A 22,186-nucleotide genomic window follows, 5' to 3' on the forward strand; every position below is an offset into this window, starting at 1 on the left:
CATTGAAAGAAGAGAAAATAAGTGCTCAATGAAATAAATGATTTTTAAAAAAATCTCAGCCAATAAATAGAAATGATAATAAAGAAGTAAGACACTAAATCTAGAATTAGAAAATATAGTACAGGTTTAATAGCCAAATTGAGATGACAGGAGAAAGAGGCAATGACATGTAACAGTAAAATGTACTCAATTAAAAAAATAAATAAAAAGGGAGTTACAGTGAAATGTGAATAAATAAAAAATTCTAACATATGTGTTACTAGAGTCCTCAGGGAAAAGGAGGAAAGAAGGCAGAATAAATTAGGTATAGGAAAATGGCTGGAAGAGTCCTAAATTTAATTAAAGACAATAACCATAAAGTGACTGGAGCAGATATCTTATCAAATAAAGATGGAATATGCAAATTGACTGTCATATCATAATGATCAAGATGGCTGCACTCACAGCAGAAGCAGGGATTCTGTAACACAAGATGGCTGTGCTCACAGCAGAGGCCAAGTTCCCATAACTAGCCTTAATGAGCAATCAGCAGGGACCTGAGGTTGCGTGGCACTGGGCCGGGGCAGGGGACCTCAGGCCGTGTCCCCCACCCAGTGGAGCTTGTGGGGGGACCTGAGGCCACACTCCCTGCCTGGCAGGGCTTGACAGGGGACCTCAAGGTGTGCCCCCAGCCCCGGCCCAGGCTGGGGGAATGTCAGGCCATGCACCTCACCCTGGTGCTGGGCCAGGGGACCTGAGCCGTGCCCCCCACCCAGTGGGGATTAATGGGGTGGAGCCAGCTGGGTCTGAATCTAATCCAATGGGGGTGGGGCCACTGGGTCTGAGTCTCGCCCAATGCGGGTGGGGCCGACTGGGTCTGAGGCTCGTGCGATTTCTAGGCAACACATGGGTGAGCGGGGCCTTGACTCTGGTTCCCGTGGCGCGCCCCAGACTCTGACAGGAGGAAGATTTTCATATACATTTTACTAATTTTCTTTAATCTCTGACACTTATATTATAGAGAAAGGGCAAATATTTTCTCTAATTAATTCCCTTTTAATATGCACAAACTTCATGCATCAGGTCACTGGTATACCTATAAGATAAAATAGGTATTAAGAAACAGGCCCACCCTGACTGGTTTGGCTCAGTGGATAGAATGTTGGCTTGTGGACTGAAAGGTCCCTGGTTCAATTCCAGTCAAGGGCACATGACCAATAGGGGGCGTGCAGGAGGCAGCCAATTGATGATTCTCTCTCATCATTGATGTTTCTCTCTCTCCCTTTCTCTTCCTCTCTGAAATCAATAAAAATATATTTAAAAACAAAGAAACAGGCCCTTTCAGTTTTATATCTCACATATTAATGAAATCACATGGTCCTTTTTCAGTTTGACTTATTTCACTTTGCATGATATTCTCAAGGTCCATCTATGTTATCATTAATGGCAGAATTTCATCTTTTCTTATGGCTGAAAGTAACAAATAAAAAAAAAGAAAAACTAATAGATACAGACAAACTATTGTGCTTACCAGAGGGATGGTGGGTGGGGGCAGTGAAAACAATTAATTAGGAAAACAGCTGGTACTGAATATTTAAGCTCCCAGAGGAACAATTAATGAATCATTTTTTAATCTTTATTATTATTGCTTACACTATCAAAACTGGACAGCTTCACCCCTAATCTGTTCAAGGAATAGGAACACAGTCATTTCTCAATTATCTCTATATATAATAGAGGAATATGCGAATTAGCCAGGACGCCATAACGTCACTACCGAACAGCAGGGATCTGAGGCTGCCTAGCGCCTGGTGAGGTGAGGGACCTTAGGCCACATTCCCCGCCCCAGTGCTGGGCCAGAGGACCTCTGGCCGAACCCCCTGCCCTGGCGCCGGGACGGGAGACCACAGGCCATGACTCCCTCCCAGCGAGGCTTGATGGGGGTGGGGCCCGCCGGGCCTGGGTCTCCTGCATTTTAGAAGTGCATGCAGGTGGTGGGTAGGGACTTGATTCTAGGTCCCAAGGCATGCCCCAGACTCTGACAGGAGGGAGATTTTCATATACATTTTACTGATTTTCCTTCATCTCTGACACTTCTATTATAGAGAAAGGGTAACTAACAATATTAAAATATTTCCTCCAATTAATTTCCTTTTAATGTGCACACATTTTGTGCACTGGGCCACTAGTCATTTTATAAAATGCATATCTCTTCCCAACAAGGAAGTGGCCTTTTGACATTATAATAAAAAAAGTTGTTGTAAACAATTCAGACATTTTCATATTTTTGCATGTGGCTTTCCAATTTTCCTATTACCCTTTATTGAGGAGGGTTCTCTTTTCATCATTGTATGTTTTTGTTTTTTTAATCTAAAATTATTTGCCATATACATGGTTTTATTTCCTGGCTCTCTGTTCTGTGCCATTGGTCTGTGTGTCTGTTTTGTCTGTTTTGCCAATGCCATGCTGTTTTGATGATTGTTGTAATTTTGCCAATGCCATGCTGTTTTGATGATTGTTGCTTTGTAGTCTAGTTGAAGTCAGGGAGTGTGATGCCTCCAGCTTCATTTGTTGTTGTTGTTTCCCCCCTCAGGATTGCTTCGGCTATTTCAAGTTTTTTGTAGTTCCATACAAATTTGTTGATTTTCCAGATCTTGGCTTTTGTAAACAGAGCTGCTATAAACATAGGGATGCATGTATCCTTTCTGATTGCTATTTCAGAATCTTAAGGATATATACGCAGAAGGGATCACTGGGTCAAAGGGCAGTTCCTTATTTAATATTTTGAGGAAACTGCATATTGTTTTCCACAGTGGCTGCACCAGTCTGCATTCCCACCAACAATGCACTAGAGTTTCTCCACATCCTCTCCAGCACTTGTTGTTTGTTGATTTGTTGATATTAGTTGGTCTGGCAGGTGTGAGGTGATACCTCATTTTAGTTTTAATTTGCATCTCCTTAATGATTAGTGACCTTAAGCAATTTTTCACATATCTGTTGGCTATCTGTATTTCCTCTTTGGAGAAGTGTCTATCCAGATCTTTTGCCCATTTTTTAATTGTATTGTTTTTCTTTTGTTAAGTTTTATGAGTTCCTTATACATTTTGGAAAGTATCCCCTTATCAGATGAATCATTGGCAAATACCTTCTCCCATGCATTGGGCTTCCTTTACATTTTGTTGATACTTTATTTTCTGTGCAGAAGCTTTTTTATTTTTACAGAGTCCCATTTGTTTATTTTTTCCTTTGTCCTAGAAGATTAATCAGCAAACATATTGCTACGGGAGATATCTGAAATTTTTTTGCCTATGGTTACTTCTAGGATTTCTATGGTTTTGTGACTTACATTTAAGCCTTTTATCCATTTTGAGTTTATTCTTCCCTCCCTCCCTCCCTCCCTCCCTCCCTCCCTCCCTCCCTCCCTTCCTTCCCTTCCTTCCTTCCTTCCTTCCTTTCTTCCTTCCTTCCTTCCTTCCTTCCTTCCTTCCTTCCTTCCTTTCTTTCATGTACCTGTCCAATTTTCCCAACAACATTTATTGAAGAGGACTACATTTATTCCATTGTATGCTCTTGCCTCCTTTGTCAAATATTAATGGGTTTGGGTAGACTTCTGGGTTCTCTCTTCTGTACCATTGATTTTATATAGCTGTTCTTGTGCCAGTACCAGACTGTTTTAATTACAGTGGCTTTGTAGTATAATGTTATATCTGGTATTGTGATCTCTCCTATTTTGTTCTTCTTTTTCAAGAGTGCTGTGGCTATTCAGAGTCTCTTTTGGTTCTATATAAGTTTTTTGAGTATTCATTCTAGATCTGTGAAATGTGCTGTTGGTGTTTTATTAGGGGTTGCATTAAATATATAGATTGCTTTAGGTAGTATGGGCATTTTAATGATGTTAATTCTTCCAATCCATACTTCTTTGTATCTTCCTCTATTTCTTTTTTCCTTGTCCTGTAGTTTTCTGAGTTCAGGCCTTTTACATCCTTGGTTATGTTTATTCCTCAGTATTGTAGTTTTTGTTGCAATTGTAAATGGAATTGTTTTTTAGTTCCTCTTTCTGAGTATTTATTTATTAATTATTTTTTAAATTGTTTAAAATATTACATATATTAGTACATATATCTCCTTTATTTTCCCCATTGACCTGCCCCCAGCCTCCCCTAACCCCTGTCGCATGCCCTCATCCCACCCTCCCCCCCCAGTGTCTTGTGTCCTTTGGTGTGCTTATATGCATGCATACAAGTCCTTTGGTTGATCTATTTCCCTCCCTACCCAACACTTCCCAGCCTTCCTGCTGTAATTTGACAATCTATTTGGTGCTTTACTGCTTTGTATCTACCTTTTTATTCATCAGATTATAATGTTCTTTATTTACCATAAATGAATGAGATCATGTGGTATTTTTCTTTCATTGCCTGGCTTATTTCACTTAACATAATGCTCTCCAGGTCCATCCATGCTGTTGCAAATAATAAGAATTCCTTCTTTTTTATAGCAGCGTAGTATTCCATTGTGTAGATGTACCATAGTTTTCTAATCCAGTCATCTGCTGATTGGCATGTAGGCTGTTTCCAAATCTTACCTATGGTGAATTGTGCTGCTATGAACCTAGGGGTGCATATATCCTTTCTCATTGGTTTTCCTAGTTTCTTAGGATATATTCCTAGAGTGAGATTAATGGGTCAAATGGGAGCTCCATTTTTAATTTTTTGAGGAAACTCCATACTGTTCTCCACAGTGGCTGCACCAGTCTGCATTCCCACCAGCAGTGCACGAGGGTTCCTTTTTCTCCGCATCCTCGCCAGTATTTGTCATTTGTTGACTTGTTGATGGTTGCCATTCTGACAGGTGTGAGATAGTACCACATTGTCATTTTGATTTGCATCTCTCAGATAATTACTGACTTTGAGCATGTTTTCACATGTCTCTTGGCTTTCCTTCTGTCTTCGTTCAAAAAGGTTCTATTTAGGTCCGTTGCTCATTTTTTTATTGGATCATTTATCTTCCTTTTATTAAGTTGTATGAATTCCCTGTAGATGTTGAAGATTAGACCTTTATCAGTGATAACACTTGCAAATATGTTCTCGCGTACTTTCGGCTTTCTTATTGTTTTGTTGATGGTTTCTTTTGCTGTGCAAAAGATTTTTATTTTGATGTAGTCCCATTTGTTTATTTTCTCTTTAGCTTCCATTGCCCTAGGATTGGTATTGGTGAAGAAATTGCTTCTGCATATGTCTGAGATTTCTCTGCGTGTGGATTCCTCTAGTATTTTTATGGTTTCTCATCTTATATTGAGGTCCTTTATTCATTTTGAGTTAATTTTTGTGTATGGTGGAAGTTGGTGGTCTAGTTTCATTTTTTTTTTTTTGCAGGTATCTGTCAAATTTTCCCAACACCATTTATTGAAGAGACTGTCTTGACTCCATTGTATGTTCATGCCTCCTTTGTCAAATATTAATTGAGCATAGTGGTTTGGGTCAATATCTGGGTTCTCTATTTTATTGCATTGGTCTATATGCCGTTTCTTGTGCCAGGACCAGGCTGTTTTGAGAACAGTGGCTTTGTAATACAGCTTGAAATCTGGTATTGAGATCCCACTTGCTTTGTTCTTCTTTCTCAGGATTGCTGTGGCTATTCGGGTCTTTATTTATTCCAGATGAATTTTTGGAGAGTTCCTTCTAGGTCTGTGAAATATGCCATTGGTATTTTAATGGGGAGTGCATTGAATCTATAGATTGCTTTGGGTAGTATGGACATTTTAATGATGTTGATTCTACCAATCCATAAACATGGTATGTTCTTCCATCTGTTTAGGTCTTCCTCTCTCTCTTTTTTTCAGTGTCCTGTAGTTTTCTGCATATAGGTCTTTTACCTCCTTACTTAAGTTTATTCCTAGGTATCTTAATTTTTTGGTGCCATGGTAAATGGGATTGCTTTTTTAGTCTCTCCTTTTGTAAGTTCATTATTGGTGTATAGAAAGGCCATAGGTTTCTTAACATTAATTTTGTATTCTGCTACATTGCTGAACTCATTTATTAGGTCTATTAATTTTTTTGATCAAGTTTTGGGGTTTTTTATGTACAATATCATGTCATCTGCAAGTAAGAACAGCTTTACTTCTTCATTTCCAATTTGGATGCCTTTTATTTCTTCTTCTTGTCTAATTGCAATGGCTAATACTTCCAGTACTATGTCGAACAGGAGTGGTGAGAGTGGGCATCCCTGTCTTGTTCCTGTTCTTAGGGGAAATGGTTTTAGTTTTGCCCATTGAGAATGATGTTAGCTGTGGGTTTATCATATATGGCTTTTATTATGTTGAGGTATGATCCTTCTATTCCCACCTTGCTGAGAGTTTTTATCACAAAAGAGTGTTGGATTTTGTCAAATGCCTTTTCTGCATCAATTGATATGATTATGTGATTTTTATCTCTCAATTTGTTTATGTGAAGTATCACGTTTATTGATTTGCAGATATTGTACCATCCTTGCATTCCTGGGATAAATCCCACTTGGTCATGGTTTATGATCTTTCTGATATACTGCTGGAGCCGATTTGCTAGAATTTTGTTGAGGATTTTGGCATCTATGTTCATGAGGGATATTAGCCTGTAATTCTCTTTCATTGTGTTGTCTTTATCTGGTTTTGGTATTAGGGTGATGCTGGATTCATAGAAGGAGCTTGGAAGTGATTGTTCCTCTTGAATTTTTTGGAATAATCTGGGGAGAATAGGTTTTAGTTCTTCCTTGAATGTTTTGTAAAACTCCCCTGTGAAGCCATCTGGCCCCGGGCTTTTGTTTGCTGGAAGCTTTTTGATGACTGCTTCAATTTCTTCCATAGTTACTGGCCTATTGAGCTCTTTAGATTCTTCTTGATTGAGTTTGGAAGGTTATATTTTCTAGGAATATGTCCATTTCCTCCAGGTTGTCCAGTTTGTCGGAATAGAGTTGTTTGTAGTATTTTTTCACAATCCTTTGTATTTATGTGGGGTCTGTTGTTATTTCTCCTCTTTCATTTCTGATTTTGTTTATTTGGGTCCTCTCTGTTTGCTTCTTGGTTAGCCTGGCTAGAGGTTCATCAATCTTGATTATCCTTTCAAAGAACCAGCTCCTGATTTTGTTGATCTTTTGTATTGTTTCTTTGGTCTCTATGTCATTTATCTCCACTCTGATCTTTGTTATTTCCTTCCTTCTGGTTACACTGGGCTTTTCTTGTTGCTCTCTTTCTAACTCTTTGAGTTGTAGGGTTAGGTAATTTATTACCATTTTTTCTTGTTTTATGCAGTAGACTTGTAGAGCTATGAACTTCCCTCTCAAGACTGCACTCGCTGTGTCCCATAGATTTTGGATTGTTGTGTTTTCATTGTCATTTGTTGACATGATGTCTTTTATTTCTTCCTTGATCTCTCTGGTAACCTAGTCATTGTTTAATAGGATGCTGTTTAGTCTCCATGTGTTTGCTTTTTTGGAATGTTTTTATTGTAGTTGATTTCCAGTTTTATGTCACTGTGATCTGAGAAGTAGCTTAATATAATTTCTATCTTCTTGAATTTGAAGAGACTTTGTGTATGACCCAACATATGGTCTGTCTTTGAAAATGACCCATGTTCACTTGAGAAGAATGTATATTCTGTAGCTTTGGGGTGAAATGTTCTAAAGATGTCAATTAATTCCATCTGGTCTAGTGAGTCATATAGGATTGATGTTTCTTTGCTGATTTTTTGTTTAGAGGATTTGTCCAGTGGTGTTAGTGGGGTATTAAAGTTTTCTGCTATGATTGTATTGCTGTCAATCTCTCCTTTGATATCCTCCAGGAGTTTATTTATGTATCTGGGTGCTCCTTTATTGGGTCTGTATATGTTTACCAGAGTTATTTCTTCTTATTGGATTGCTCCCTTTAGTATTGTGAAGTGGCCTTATCTCTTGTTATGTCCTTCACCTTGATCTAATTTGTCGGATATAAGTATTGCTACCCTAGCTTTTTTTTCATTTCCATTCACCTGAAAAACCTTTTTTTTTATCCCTTCACCCTCAGTCTGTGTGTGTCTTTTTTTCTGAGATGGGTTTCTTGTAGACAGCAGATATATGAGTTGTGTTTTATTATACAATCTGTTACCCTATACCTTTGGATTGGTGCATTTTATCCATTTACATTTATAGTTATTATAATTATTATTTAAAAAAATATATTTTATTGATTTTTCACAGAGAGGAAGAGAGAGGGATAGAGAGTTAAAAACATCGATGAGAGAGAAACATTGATCAGCTGCCTCCTGCACACCCCCCACTGGGGATGTGCCCGCAACCAAGGTACATGCCCTTTACCGGAATCGAACCTGGAACCCTTCAGTCCTCAGGCCTACGCTCTATCCACTGAGCCAAACTGGTTTTGGCACATTTAAAGTTATTATTGATAGTGCTTATTTGTCGCCATTTTTATTCTTTACCCCTGTGTTCCTTCTTCGCTTCCTATTTATTTATTTATTTTTATAGCAGACCCTTTAGCATGTCTTGCATTGCTGGTTTGGTTGTAATAAATTCCCTTAGTCCTTTTTTGTCTGTGAAGCTCCTGATTTCCCCCTCAATTTTGATTGATAGCTTTGCTGCGTACAGCATTCTTGGATTCAGACCCTTCCTTTGCATGACTTTGTGTATTTCATTCCATTCCCTTCTGGCCTGATGTGTTTTTGTTGAGAAATCAGTCGCTAGTCTGGCAGGGGATCCTTTGTATGTAACTTTCTGTCTCTCTCTGGCCGCTTTTAAGATTCTTACTTTGTTGTTGGTGTTTGCCAATTTAATTACAATATTCCTTGGCATTGGTCTTTTGGGATTCATTTTGCTTGGGACTCTGTGAGCTTCTTGGATTTGTGTGGGTTTTTTCCTTCTCTGTATCAGGGAAGTATCCTGTCATTATTTCTTCAAACAGGTTTTCTATTCCTTGCTCAGTTTCCTCTCCTTCTCGAATCTCTATTATGCGGATGTTGTTTTGTTTCGTGTAGTCCCAAAGTTCCCTTAGGCTCTCCTCCTGCTTTTCAATTTTTTTTCTAGAAGATACTCTACTAGGGTATTTTTTCCTACTTTGTCTTCTAGCTCACTGATGTGTCCTCTGCATCTTCTAGACTACTCCTGATGCTTTCTATTGAGTTCTTTACAGCAGCGATGTCATTTTTCATTTCTTCTTGGTTCTTCTTCATTTCCTTTTGGTTCTTACACATATTGTCAAATTTGTCTTCCATTCTTTTCAGCAACCTTTTGACAATTTCTCTGAATTCTTTCTCTGGGAGGTTGCTTGCCTCCATTTTGTTTACTTCTTTTTCTGGTGATGCCTGCTTTTCTTTCATATGTGGGCTGTTTCTTTGTCTCTCCATGGTCTCTTTTCTCTGGGTGTCTGGTTATATAGTTCTCTCTCTCCTGCATTGATTTGAAGGCACAAAATACAACACAAGCAGATACAAAGCACAAGGCACTGAACAGAAATGTATTCATGGTATTAATAACCCCTAATAAAGGTGACCACAAAAAAAGACAAACTAGAGAATAGGAGAGAAAGAAGAAGAGAGAAAAAAAAGAAAGAAAGGAGTGCAAAAAAGAAATTGAGAAAAGGAAAAAAAGTAAGAGAGATAAGAAAGAGAATATGAAATAAGAGGGAAATAAGCTGTATTTATGGGGAGAAAACTCCAATAGAACAGCCACTAATCCTAACAAATGCTAGCAACACGTATCTGGAGATGAATACAAACTACAAACAACAACTAATATCAATCGAGGCAAGGGAAAACAAAAGCAAAAAACAAACAAAACAAACAAACAAAAAGAATAAGCAAAACAATCTTACAAACAAGCATAAAAAATCGATATAATCAACAATCAAGAAAACAACAACAAAAGGACAGAGAGAAAAACAATTTTTGGCATAGTGAAGACAGAAAAGAGAGGTGTGTATGGACTTGAAGCAGGGGATTGGAAATTAGATATATAAGTAGGGTGAAATTTTAACAGGGGGTAAAAAGAAAGAATAGGGAAAATATAATGCAGGAAAAGGGTAAGAGAAACAGGACAACAAAGGGGGAAAAGTTAGGAAGAAAGTGATAGCATAAAGGTAAAGTTGAGATAGAGTAAAATGATGCTAAAGGGGAGATGAAAATAGAATGTAGAGCACTAATCCCAAAGTAGAATAGAGAATAAAATGATATTTTAAAAAAAGGTAAAATAGTTTTAGTAATAATACTGATTGAAAATAAAAATGTAATAATTAAAAAGGTAAAATCAAGTGAGGAAAATAGAAAAAGATATTTTCTTATGTAAAAGATGAAAACAATTAAAAAAATAAAAATAAATTGTTCAGTAGTGAAGGTCATTCACTTCCTCTCCTGTTCTGTTTGGCTCGCCTGTTTCCTAATCAGGACAGTATTGCAGTTCCCTGTGTTCCACTGCTCCTCAGTGTTGTAAGCCAGTCCTGATTTTTAAGCAGGCAGTATGTCTTAATTTCTTGTATTCTTTTATTTGTGTTTACACAAGAGTCAATTTGTGATTCAACCCTTGGGTGGCAGTGTTTCTGGATTGACCTCCGGGTCTATAGGTCCTCTCTAGCTAGTGTTTAGATTTTGTTTCCCTGTGGCACTTAATACCGGTTTGTGGGAGTGGGTTGCCCCAGAGCTGGTTCTCTGATGGTTATTCCCCACTCTGATCCCCAGGTTCCAGAAAAACAACTTTCCCCTGCAGTCTCTTAGGGTGTTCCCAATTGGGTGATCCTAATTGGGCTTAGTATTGGGCTTAGTAATCAGAAGCAAGGACTTAAAGGAAAAAGAAAAAAACAAAAACAAACAAATAAAAACTGTGCGAACTCCAGGGCTGCGTGCAAGTCTGTGCAGTCTTTTTTGCCTCTTTAGATCAAAGCAGCCGGCACACTTTTAAAATGTTTAGGCTGTCCTTTTGTGTCAGATCAAAATGGGTTGCTTTTTAGAGTTCCTTTCTGTTAGCAGCTCTGAGGACCCCCTTCCACATTCATGAATCACGCCAGCGCCAACAGCCGCGCGGATTTTTCTAGGTGCAGACTTCCCCTGGTCCTCCAGTTTCCGCAGTGCGCGCATTTCTCTCTCCCGCCGGGACCAGAGACCTCACCTTATCCCAGGCGAAATCTGACCTTTCCGTGGTGGAGTGTAGAGCTCCTCTGAATCCACGTGTTTGTGCCATTTGGGAACCGGTGCTCTGGGGTTTGCCACTGTTCGGTGGTTGCCGCAGTTGTAGATTTTCAGGCTTCCAATAACATCCACTCTTCCCTTCAAGACGGCACAGTCTCCACGTCTGAGCCGGTCATTCCGGGAGGGAACCCAGAAGCAGTGGGGGCTTCCTGGTCAGGGGAGCCCCATCTAGCAGTCCCCCACAGTCTCCTGGAGTATAGCTGTCCCTCAACTCACCAACAAACACTCCCTGTGCGACCCTCAGCTGTTCTTTCTTTCTGCTCCAGGACAAGGCTCGGGACACGTCTGTCTATTCTGCTACCATTTTCACCTCTCCTGAGTATTGATTATTGGTATATAAAAATAGCATTGATTTCTGGGTGTTAAATGTGTACCCTGCTACATTGCCAAATTAAATTTAGTAATTTTTTGTGGAGTCTTTAGGATTTCCTATGTACAATATTATGTCATCTGCAAATCCAATCCTCACATTACTTCTTTACAATCTTTTATATTTTTGTGGAGTAAGTTGTTAGTACTCTTCTTTCATTTTATTTAATCTGCTTTTAATTCTGATTTTATTTAATCCTCTAATCTGCTGTTTATTCCTTTCAGTGTATTCTTTATTTCTGCCATGTCATTCTTTATTTCTGACTGGTTGTTTTTCATAGCTTCTAAGGCTTTGTCCATGCTGTTCAGCATCCTTATAATCATTACTTTGAGCTCTGTGTATGATAAAATGCTTATCTTCATTCCTTTCTTTTAGAAAGAAATGAAAACATTTTATTTTATTTTTAAAATTTATCTTTATTGTTGAAGTGTTACAGATATCCCACTTCCCCCTCCATTAACTCCCTCCTCTCCACCTCTTTCCCCTCCCCAGGCCTTCACCCTTCTCTTGTCTATGCCCATGGGTTATTCATATGTAAGTTCTTTGATTTATCTCCCCCCTAAACCCATACCACTAGGGATCCTCAGTCTGTTACATGCTTCCATCTCTCTGGATCTACTTTGGTTGTCAATTCATTTTGTTCATTAGAGTCCACATATAAGTGAGATCATGTGATACTTGTCTTTCTCTAACTGACTTATTTCACTCAGCATGATACTTTCCAGGTCTCTCTTTACTGTCACAAAGAGTGAAATCAACTTTTATTATAGCCACATAGTATTCCATTGTGTAAATGTACCACAGCTTGCTTTATCCACTGATCTACCTATGGGCACGTGGGCTCTTTCTAGATCTTCGCTATTGTAAATAACACCACAATGAACATAGGGGTGCTTATATTCTTTCTGATTGGTGTGTAAGGTTCCTTAGAATATATTCCTAGCAATGGGGTCATTGGGTCAAATGACAGTTCTATTTTTAATTTTTTGAGGAAACTCCATGCTATTTTGTACCAGTCATCATTCCCACCAGCAGTGTACTAGGGTTCCTTTTTCTCCAGATCCTGCAAACACTTGTTGTTGGTTGACTTATTGATGGTAGCTACACTTGTAAGATCTGGTTTAGGAATTAGGATAATACTGGCCCTACCCTCATAAAAAGAGCTTGGAAATATACCTGCCTTTTGAATTTTTGGAATAGTTTAAGGAGGATTGATATTATATCTTTGAATGTTTGGTAAAATTCATCTGTGAATCCATGTGGTCTACAATTTTTGTTTGCTGGGAGTTTTTTGGTTTTTTTTTAATGCTTCAATTTCATTAGTTGTTATTGGTCTATTCAGGTTTTCTGATTCTTCCTGATTCAGTTTTGGAAGATTATATGTTTCTAGGAATTTGTCCATTTTGCCCAGGTTGTCCAATTTGTTGCAATATAGTTGTTCACATTATTTCCTTACAATCTTTTGTACTTTTATGGAGTAAGTTGTTAGTACTCTTCTTTCATTTCTGATTTTATTTTCATCCTTTCTCTTTGTTTTTTGATAAATCTGGATAGGGGTTCATAAATCTTGTTTATCTTTTCTACAAACCAGCTCTTGGTTTCATTTATCTTTTATATTGTTTTTTAGTCTCTATGTCATTTATTTCTGCTCTGATCTTTATTATTTCCTTTCTTCTATTACTCTGGGCTCTATTTGTTTTTCTTTATCAAGTTCTTTTATGTGGAGGGTTACAATGTTTATTTGAGATGATGATGATGATGATGATGATTATTATTATATTATTTTGCTTCTTGAAGTAGGCTTATAGTGCTATGAACTTCCCTCTCTGGACTGCTGTTGCTGTGTTCCATAGATTTGAGGTTGTTAAGTTCATTTTCATTTGTTTCCAGGAAGTTTTTTCTTTCTTTCTTGATCTCGTTGTTCATCTATATATATATATAAAAGCCTAAGCGACTAAATGACCCATTGCTATGACACACACTGATCACCAGGGGGTAGATGCTCAAAACAGGAGCTGCCCCCTGGTGGTCAGTGTGCTCCTACAGCAGGAGCGCCTCTCAGCTGACTGCCCTGTCCCCATGGCCCACCAGACTGGCAGCAGCTGCTCACTCCCTCAGTAGTCCTGCAGGTCCAATTTCTGGAGAATGGGCCAGGCACTGATAGACCAGCACCACCGGTACAATCCCAACAATGCCGCCAGTCTCCTGGAAGTTGGCCTCAGGCACTGCAGCTGCTTCCCCTCCCTAGACACTTCCCAAGGAAGAAATGATATAAAAGTGGCTGCCAGGTGGCTCCCGACAACCAGTGTGAATGTCAGCAGGACGGATCCAGATCCTGGGCTGACAAAATTGTCCTGTGTCCCAGCCCCCTATCTCCCAACTCCCCCAGCCCCTCACTTTCCAACCCCACACTCCCTAGTCCCCACCCCCAACCCCCTTTGGTATAGGTGCCAGACGCAGGGCTCACAGCTGGCGAGCACTGCTGAGGTGGCTCAAGCCTCTCCCAATCTCTCCCAGTCAGGACTGATGGCACTAGCCCGAGACAGGCGCAGTGGGGCCAGGATGAGGAGGAGCAGCAGGTGGCGTTGAACTGCGGGTTTTGGCTCAATTCCGCAGGCCAACCCCAAGGGACCCCACCCATACACGAATTTGTTCATTGGGCCTCTAGTTGTTTAATAACATGCTATATATCCTACATGTGCTTGAGTGTTTTTATTTTCATTTATTTTGAGTTTCATGCTATTGTGATCTGAGAAGATGCTTGATATAATTTTGATCTTTTTAAATTTGTTAAGACTTATTTTGTGTCCTAATATGTGGTCTATCTTTGATAATGTTTTATATGCACTTGAGAAGAATATACGGTATATTCTGCTGCTTTGGGATGAAATGCTCTATATCAATTAAATCTATCTGATCCAGTGTGTCATTTATGGTCAGTGTTTTCTTATTGATTTTCTTTCGTTTGGAAGATATATTCAGTGATGAGAGTGGTGTGCTAAAGACCCCAATTATGCTTGGCCAACATAGCTTAGTGTTTGAGCATCGACCTATGAACCAGAAGATCATGGCTGGATTCCAGTGAGGGCATATGCCAGGGTTGCAGGTTTGATCCTCAGTGTGGGGCATGCAGGAGGCAGCTGATCAATGAGTCTCTCTCATCATTGATGTTTCTATCTCTCTCTCCTTCTCCATTCCTTTCTGAAATCAATTAAAAAATATATTTTTAAAAAGTCCCAATGGCTGTATTACTATCCATATTTCCCCTAAAGTCCACCAAGAGTTGGGGTCTTTTTGTATATATTAAGGTGTTCGTATGTTGACTTCATATATCCTCTTGTTGGATTAATACCTTTAGTATTATGGAGTGACTATGTTCTCTTGTTATAGCCTTTGTTTTGAAGTCTATTTTGTCAGATATAAGTATTGCTACCCCAACTTTTTGTTGTTGTTGTTCATTTGCATGGAATATTTTTCATCCTTTCTCTTTCATCCTGTGTGAATCTTTGGTTCTGAAGTGGGTCTCTTGGAGACAGTATATATATGGGTCATGTTTTCTTATCCATTCAACTACTCTATCTCTTTTGATTGGAGCATTTAATCCATTTATATTTAAGGTTATTTTTTATAGGTACTTATTTATTGCCATTTTTTTCTTCATACCTATGTTTCTCTATATATTTTTTTCTTGTTTCTAGAGCAGACCCTTTAAAAGTTCATAGAGTGCTGGTTAAATGGTAATGAACTCTTTTAGCCTTTTTTTTGGTCTGGGAAGCTCTTTATGTTTTAAATGACAACCTTTCTGGATAGAGTTGTCTTGAATTCATGTCCTTGTTTTTCATTACTTTGAATACTTCATGCCAATCCATTCTAACCTGAAGTGTTTCTGTTGAGAAATCAGCTTATAGCCTTATGGGAACTACCATGTAGGTAACTGGTTGTTTTTTTTTTCCCCTCCCTGACTTTAAGATTCTCTCTTTGTCTTTAATTTTTGCCATTTTAATTGTGATATGCCCTAGTGTAGGTCTCTTTGGGTTCATCTTGGTTGAGACTCTCTGTTCTTTCTGAATTTGTGTAACCTTTTCCTTCACAAGGTTAGGGAAATTTACGTGATGTCATTCTTCATTTCTGACTTGTTCTTTTTAATAGTTTTCATGTCCTTTTTATGCTGTTGTAGTTTCCACTACGTTTCTTGAGCATCCTTATTACCATTACTTTTAATTCTATATCTGATCATTTGCTTGCCTCTATTTAATTTAGCTTTCTCTGGAGATTCTTCCTATTCTTTCATTTTGGGTCTGTTTCTTTGTTTCCTCATTTTGGCTGTCACTTTGTGTTTGTTTCTATGTATTAGATATAATTTCTATGACTCCCAGTATTTTGGGTGGTCATATGTAGTAGCTGTCCTGTGGGACCCAGTGATGTAGTCTCCTTATTACCCTGAGCTGGGTGCTCTAAGACTGTCCCTTGTGTGGTTTATGTGGGCCCTCCTTTTGTAATTGAGTTTTGGTTGCTCTTAGCCCTTTTATTTGTGGGATTGACCCTCAGGTTGGCTGACTGTGAGACTCAACCCTGAGCACAGTGTGCAAGCTGCTGTGCAGGTGCACTCTTGAGATGTCTTATTGGGCTTAGTGCCAGTCTTTGGATCACCTGAGATCTATGCTCCAGGAATGTTTCTTGTGAGTTATGTGCACCCATGTTGTAGTTGAGGCTTGATTGCTGTTTGCATTTTCATGGGTGCAGTTAACACTTCAGGCTGGGTGACTATTGGTATAAACCTATCTCACCTTGTACAAGATGCTGTGCTAGGTCTGCCCCCTGAGGCTTGGTTGTTTCAAGCAGGGTCTGGTGCCTGCTGGGATCCCCTTTGGGATGTGCCACTTGTGTGGCTAGTTAGGCGATGCTCTGGTGTAGTCTGAAGCTCACCACTGATTATATTGTTTCTGGGTCCACTGGTGTGAATTGCAGGAGCAAGTTGCTGTCAGATATTGTATGTAGCCAGCCTTAGACTACCTGTCTGTAGCTACCACACTGTTCACTATTTATATCTGCAGCTACTACACCTATATGTGCATGGGAGGGGCCAATCTATGTGAAAGGGTCTTCTTCCAGCTTAGAGCTGGGGGCAGATCTGTGATAGGACTCAGGCTCCCTGAGGCCCACCTTCACCATTAGCTATTCCACCTCCCCCTAAGGTTACCTGATCTTATTCCAGGGCCTTCCAAAGAGACACTGAAGTATGAGCCCAGGCTAGCTGAGAAAGGTCCCCTACTTAGGGAAATTAGTCCCTGATTCAAAGCTGGACCCTTCAGTCTCTGTCAGTCTCCAACTCTAGTTCCCCCTACCAGGGCTTGTTGCAGGCTCAGGTTGGGACACCCAGCCATCTCCTGCCAGGACTGACCAGCAGACCTTGAGCGATGGATGAATGATTACTCTGACACATGTTTCAGTGAAAGAGAGGGGTAAGAGACTGTTTGGCTATAGGAACCAAAAACAACCCCATTTACCTGCCTCCTTAGGCTTTTATTGTAACAACAGCTTGAACTAAACTTAACTATTAGGTACTATCAGCAGGGTAAGCATCCTTGAGAAGACACGTGTGTCTGTAGTGTCCTTTAAGCAAGGATATTTTGAAGTCTAAATATAAAGATTCTAGTTTTGAAAAATCAAGGCAGGATCTGCTGCCTTCGGCAAGGTCCCCCTAGTGGTCTCCGACCTTTCAGAGATTCCTCCTTACAGACTTTCCAACCAAGTCCTATGCTTCCCCACATCTCCCCCCTTTTGTTTTGCTGGCTGCAGAAGATAGAGGGGGATGGCAAACTTTATGCTTTAGAATGGCAGGGTCCAAGAAGCATGTTTACTGCTTGAGTTCCAATTTTGTAGACTATAAGAAAAACAAAGAGAATTGCAATGACAGCAATGCTTAGTCTAATTAAGAAGACAGAGTGCTTACAAGAATTAAATCTTGCCTTCTAGCAAGGGGCAGGGAACAGGATTATAAAAGGGAAGGGGCTAGGGTGAGAAATGTAGCTATGTGAAGGCCTAGGGTCTGTAGACATCAGCTATTGTCAGGCGATGAGATGATGTTGACGAGATGATGTTGATTCCTAGTGGGTCAGTCTGACCATGCTTATTGGTTCTGCTTGCTAGATTCACAGCTGAATCACCTCCCTAATTACTTTGCAAAGGCCTTGAAAAGAAAACTTTAAGAAAAACTTAACCCCCTATTCACATACAAGTATATGTATTCTAAGATTTAAAATAATATGATTACTTTTCAGATTAATTTAGGTGTTCCATCTGTCAGATTTATTATTCAGTATACTTATAATTCCTTTTAGGATTTCTCTTTATAAACCTTCTATGACTTTTATAAACATTTTTATAACTTTCACAATTATTCTTAAGTATTCCTACTCTAATTTTTTTCTTCCTGTTATATGCCTTTCTTTATATCTCTTCTCACAATTTTTACTTCCTCCACTGTAGTTCTTCTTTACTTGTATAGACTCTGTGTAACTTATACATACCTTTTACAATTTATACATGCCTTCTGCAACTTACTTATACCTTTTCTAATTTATAATAACCTTTCTGTTTGTCTATTTCACTTTCTTTTTCATGTACCTCTATACCTTCTATTACATGAAAACTATGAATTCCTTCTAATTAGTTATGATTAAAGGTTAGTTCTACACAGGTTCCTCTATTCCTAGCTCCAGAGCAGTTGGAGTGGTGAAAAGTATGTCTCAGAGTCTATCTCTCCTCTGGTTGGCCTATTGTCCTTGCTCTGTTCATGTCTGTCTGCCTACTATATCCCCCTCAAGGATCTTGGCTCTGAATTCTCTCAGAGAAAATGGACACCAGATTTCTTCTGTAACTGCTTCATGCTGAGGCGGATCGACAGTTTCTCTCAGAGCCAAGAGATCCTTGCTCTCTGTCAGAGGGATAATGAGGCCTGGGCACAGAAGGGGGTGGCAATGGTGCCTAGAGGTGGTATCCCCTAGGTGTAAGTAAGGCTTGTAGTCTGGTGGAGACAAATTGTGTTATAAAATTTAGTATTATTGGGCAATAGTCAGAACAGTTTTTAATAATTACCTGTTGAAACAATTTTTATCCCTAAAATCACCCTTGTTTTTATTAAAGACTAATTTATTTTCTGTATTAAGTCTAGTTATAATTTGGCCTGATTGCATGAACATAACAAAAATAATAGTTGATTACTTGGCTTTAAAAAAAAATACTTTGCTGGAATCGCATGAGAAAGTGTACTCCCAGGACATAGATACCAAGCCACACAGTTGCCATCAGGCTTTGCCTGCAATACCTACAGAATTGGGATGCATTCACAAGTTGACGTCCCTACAGATGTCTTGAGGTTTCTTTCATGCCATCTCTCAGGAAAGTAACCTTTGTTTTTTATCTGGAAAGACTGCCATGAACCACGTGACCAAGCAAGGTAGCAGGCTATTTATCCAAGGGGCTTATTGGCTTCAAGGTCAGTCTTCATTCCTTGGAGCTTTCTGGTGACATCCAGAGTCCTGGCATGTCTCTCTTTCAGTAACGACATTCCAGTAAAGTTTTGGTTAATAAAACTATAATTGGAAACTGATTTATGTCCAGTTATGAAGAAATCAGATGCTTACTGGATTCATGCAAACAAATGTATTACCATGAGAACAATAATTACCAAAACTATAATTAATTTTAGTTCATTTAGTCCTATAATACAATTATTTTTCTCCTGATTTTTCTTGCCAGTATTTCTATAAATCCAGATACTCTATAGAGTTCTAATAATTTTTATCCAATTTGAGGGGATGATGTGAAAGTTTATTCTCAGAGATATGTAAAATAATCTATGGATCTATGGATCCCTCAGAAGATGTAACTTTTTTTTAATGCATTACAATAAAACAGTGACTATCTCCAAATGACAGGAAATTTAAAATGACATGCTTATTGATTTGATTATAATACAAATGACATGGAATTTTATCCTTTCTGTAAAACATAATATTCCACAATATTATAACTTACAACAATTACTTATAAATGAAAGCATATTATAGTCTATTTAATATGCATATGTAAATAGAATATAATTATTATTTATTTATTTGACAGAGCTTCTTATATGCCTTAAGTATAAAATTTCCTTCATAAGGAGAGAAAGAAAATCCTTGAAGCATTTCAGGGCCCAGTGGAATGACCTAAGCCAATTTTAGGTCAAGGAAAAGTTTCTTAAAATTCAAACCCTAGGAAGGCAGTCAAATACATTAAACTAAAAGATTATATATTGTTATTTTTAAACAGTATTAAGTAATCTATTCATGTAAAGTAATCAACTTCCTGATGAAAACGACAATTATTTTAATAATATATATAAAACCTTTGCTTCCTAAGCAAATACAGGAAAAAACCTTTTTTTCCTTATTTTCAGAAATAAGCTTATTTTTCCAATGGAAAATATACTCACATTCTTCAGAAGCATAACAGAGATAGTGAATTCCTTAGCTGAGAAACAATTCCCTCCAACTTGGAAATCCTAAGTGGGTTCCAATGACTTACTGCACAATTACTTTGATTTTCTTACTCTTCATTTTCAAGGGTTTTGTCACATTTCATTGCATACCTGGGTCCTCACATGGGGAACCACTTGCCAGGACTGACCACCAGACCCTGAGTGACAGGTGAATGGATTAGTCAGACACACCTTTCTGTGAAAGAGAAGGCTAAGGGACTGCTTGGTTATAGCAACCAAGCAACCCCATTCACCTACCTCCTTAGACTTTTATTGTAGCAACAGCTTGAATTAAAATTAACTATTAGATACTATCTGCAGGGTAAGCATCCTTGAGAAGACACATGCTTCTGTAGTGTCCTTTAAGCAAGGACTTTTGAAGTCTAAACATAAAGATTCCAGTAAAACACCTGGGGGCTCAGACTTATTTGAAAAAGTCAAGGGAGGGTCTGCCACCTTCAGCAAGGTCCCCCTAGTAGCCCCTGACCTTTTGGAGAATCCTCCTTACAGACTTTACAACCAAGTCTGTGCTTCCCCACAACCTCTGTGGGAGTGAGGTCAGCCCCCCTGGGCTCAGGAGGATAAATTAGAAGAGTCTCCCATTAGGATGATACCAGCCCAGATCACAGGAGGGGACTAGTTACTTTCACCCAGTCCCAGATAATAGTCTCTGAGGGTTTCATACTTTGAATGTCTCCACTTGAGCCTCTCTCTCTCTCTCTTCCCCCACAGAACTATGCCCAGCAGTGTAGCAGGGACTCAACTCACAGGGGAGCTTGGATTTGCCTCCCTACAATGTAGCTGCAGAACCTTCTACTCACCCCTATGATTCCCAGACAGATAAAGTCCGAAAAACCCAGGTCTGTGTGGATCTATGGCACTCGCACACCATTAAACCCAGCAGGACAAGCCAAGAATCCCAGCCCTATGCTCTTCTTCTGTGCCACTGAGCCCAGCAGGATGGGGCAGACCAAGCAGTTTAGCAGAGGTGGGAGGAGTGAGGACCATGCACTAGAGGTGGGCGAGTCTGATCTGCTTTCCCAAATCACACAGTTTAGTCACTGACGGGCTCTCTGCCCAAAGCCTTCCCAGAGAATAGAGGGCCCCCCTAGGGGGAGGGAGTCCCCCTGGCTTCTGAGCTGCAGCACCTGCATAAGGGTATGCTCCCTTTAAAAAAATCTCTGTGTAAAATGTTTCCCCCAAATTTAGTTTTCTCATGGTATCTACTGGCAATTGGTTACAGGACTTCCTGTGTATACCAAAATCCAAAGATGCTATAAAAAAATTAATAGATCAATGAATACAGTTGGCCCTATGCTTTTGTGGATTGAAAACAGCCTAGTTATTTATTGGAAAACAAATTCACTGTAAGTGGACCTAAGCATTTCAAAACGTGTTGTTCAAGGATTAACTATAATTAGAAAAATTGCAAATATAAGGACATATCTATAACATATATATAATAATAACATATCTATAATAATAAAAGCATAATATGATAATTGACAAGACATCCAACAACTTATCTATAATAATAAACAACATATATATAATAATAAAAGCATAATATGCTAATTAGACCAGACAGCTGAATGACCTTCTGGACGCCCTTCCAGATGAAGCCCAGGCTACAAGGGAAACCTGGTTCCCGGGTGCCAGAGGGAAGCCAGTGCCAGCAGGAAGGCCTATGTTTGCATGAATTTTGTGCTTAAGGCCTCTAGTATGTAAATAATACATGAGTCAAAGAAGAAGTTGCAAAGACATTAGAAGATATTTTAAATTGAATAATGAACAAAATAGGACATGTTCAGATTTGGTAGTAAAATTTTGGGGATACAATGCTTAAAACTTTATCACTTTAAGTATCTATACTAATAAAAGAGAAGCATGCAAATTGACTATACCTCCACTATGCCCACAAGCCATGCCCACCAGCCAATCAGGAGTGAGTATGCAAATTAACCCAACCAAGATGGATGTGGCCACGGAGCAAGCAGGAGGCTTGGGTTTACCCAGCAATGGAGGAAGCCAAGCTTCCCGCCCGCTCTGGCTGGCCCTGGCCTGTGCTCAAGGCTACAAAGTTTCAATTGTAGAAGATAAATAAATCCCAGATAC

The 22,186-nt window shown here is 39.1% G+C and overlaps 1 protein-coding gene across 7 annotated transcripts in view; it reads left to right on the forward strand.

Annotated features, from left to right (window-relative positions):
- LOC103296290 (phospholipid-transporting ATPase ABCA3-like) overlaps window positions 1–22,186 on the forward strand; it is a 451,749-nt gene that overhangs the window by 42,105 nt on the left and 387,458 nt on the right. Inside the window, exon 1 of one of the 7 annotated variants that reach the window (XM_054714401.1) lies at window positions 20,878–20,931. The exons of the other annotated variants lie outside the window; for them this stretch is intronic. The gene's annotated coding sequence lies outside the window, so the exon portion shown is untranslated. Of the gene's footprint in view, window positions 1–20,877; window positions 20,932–22,186 lie in introns of those variants that run through there. 7 annotated transcript variants of the gene reach the window in all.

Source organism: Eptesicus fuscus, chromosome 4, assembly GCF_027574615.1.
Source record: "Eptesicus fuscus isolate TK198812 chromosome 4, DD_ASM_mEF_20220401, whole genome shotgun sequence".
NCBI lineage: Eukaryota > Metazoa > Chordata > Mammalia > Chiroptera > Vespertilionidae > Eptesicus > Eptesicus fuscus.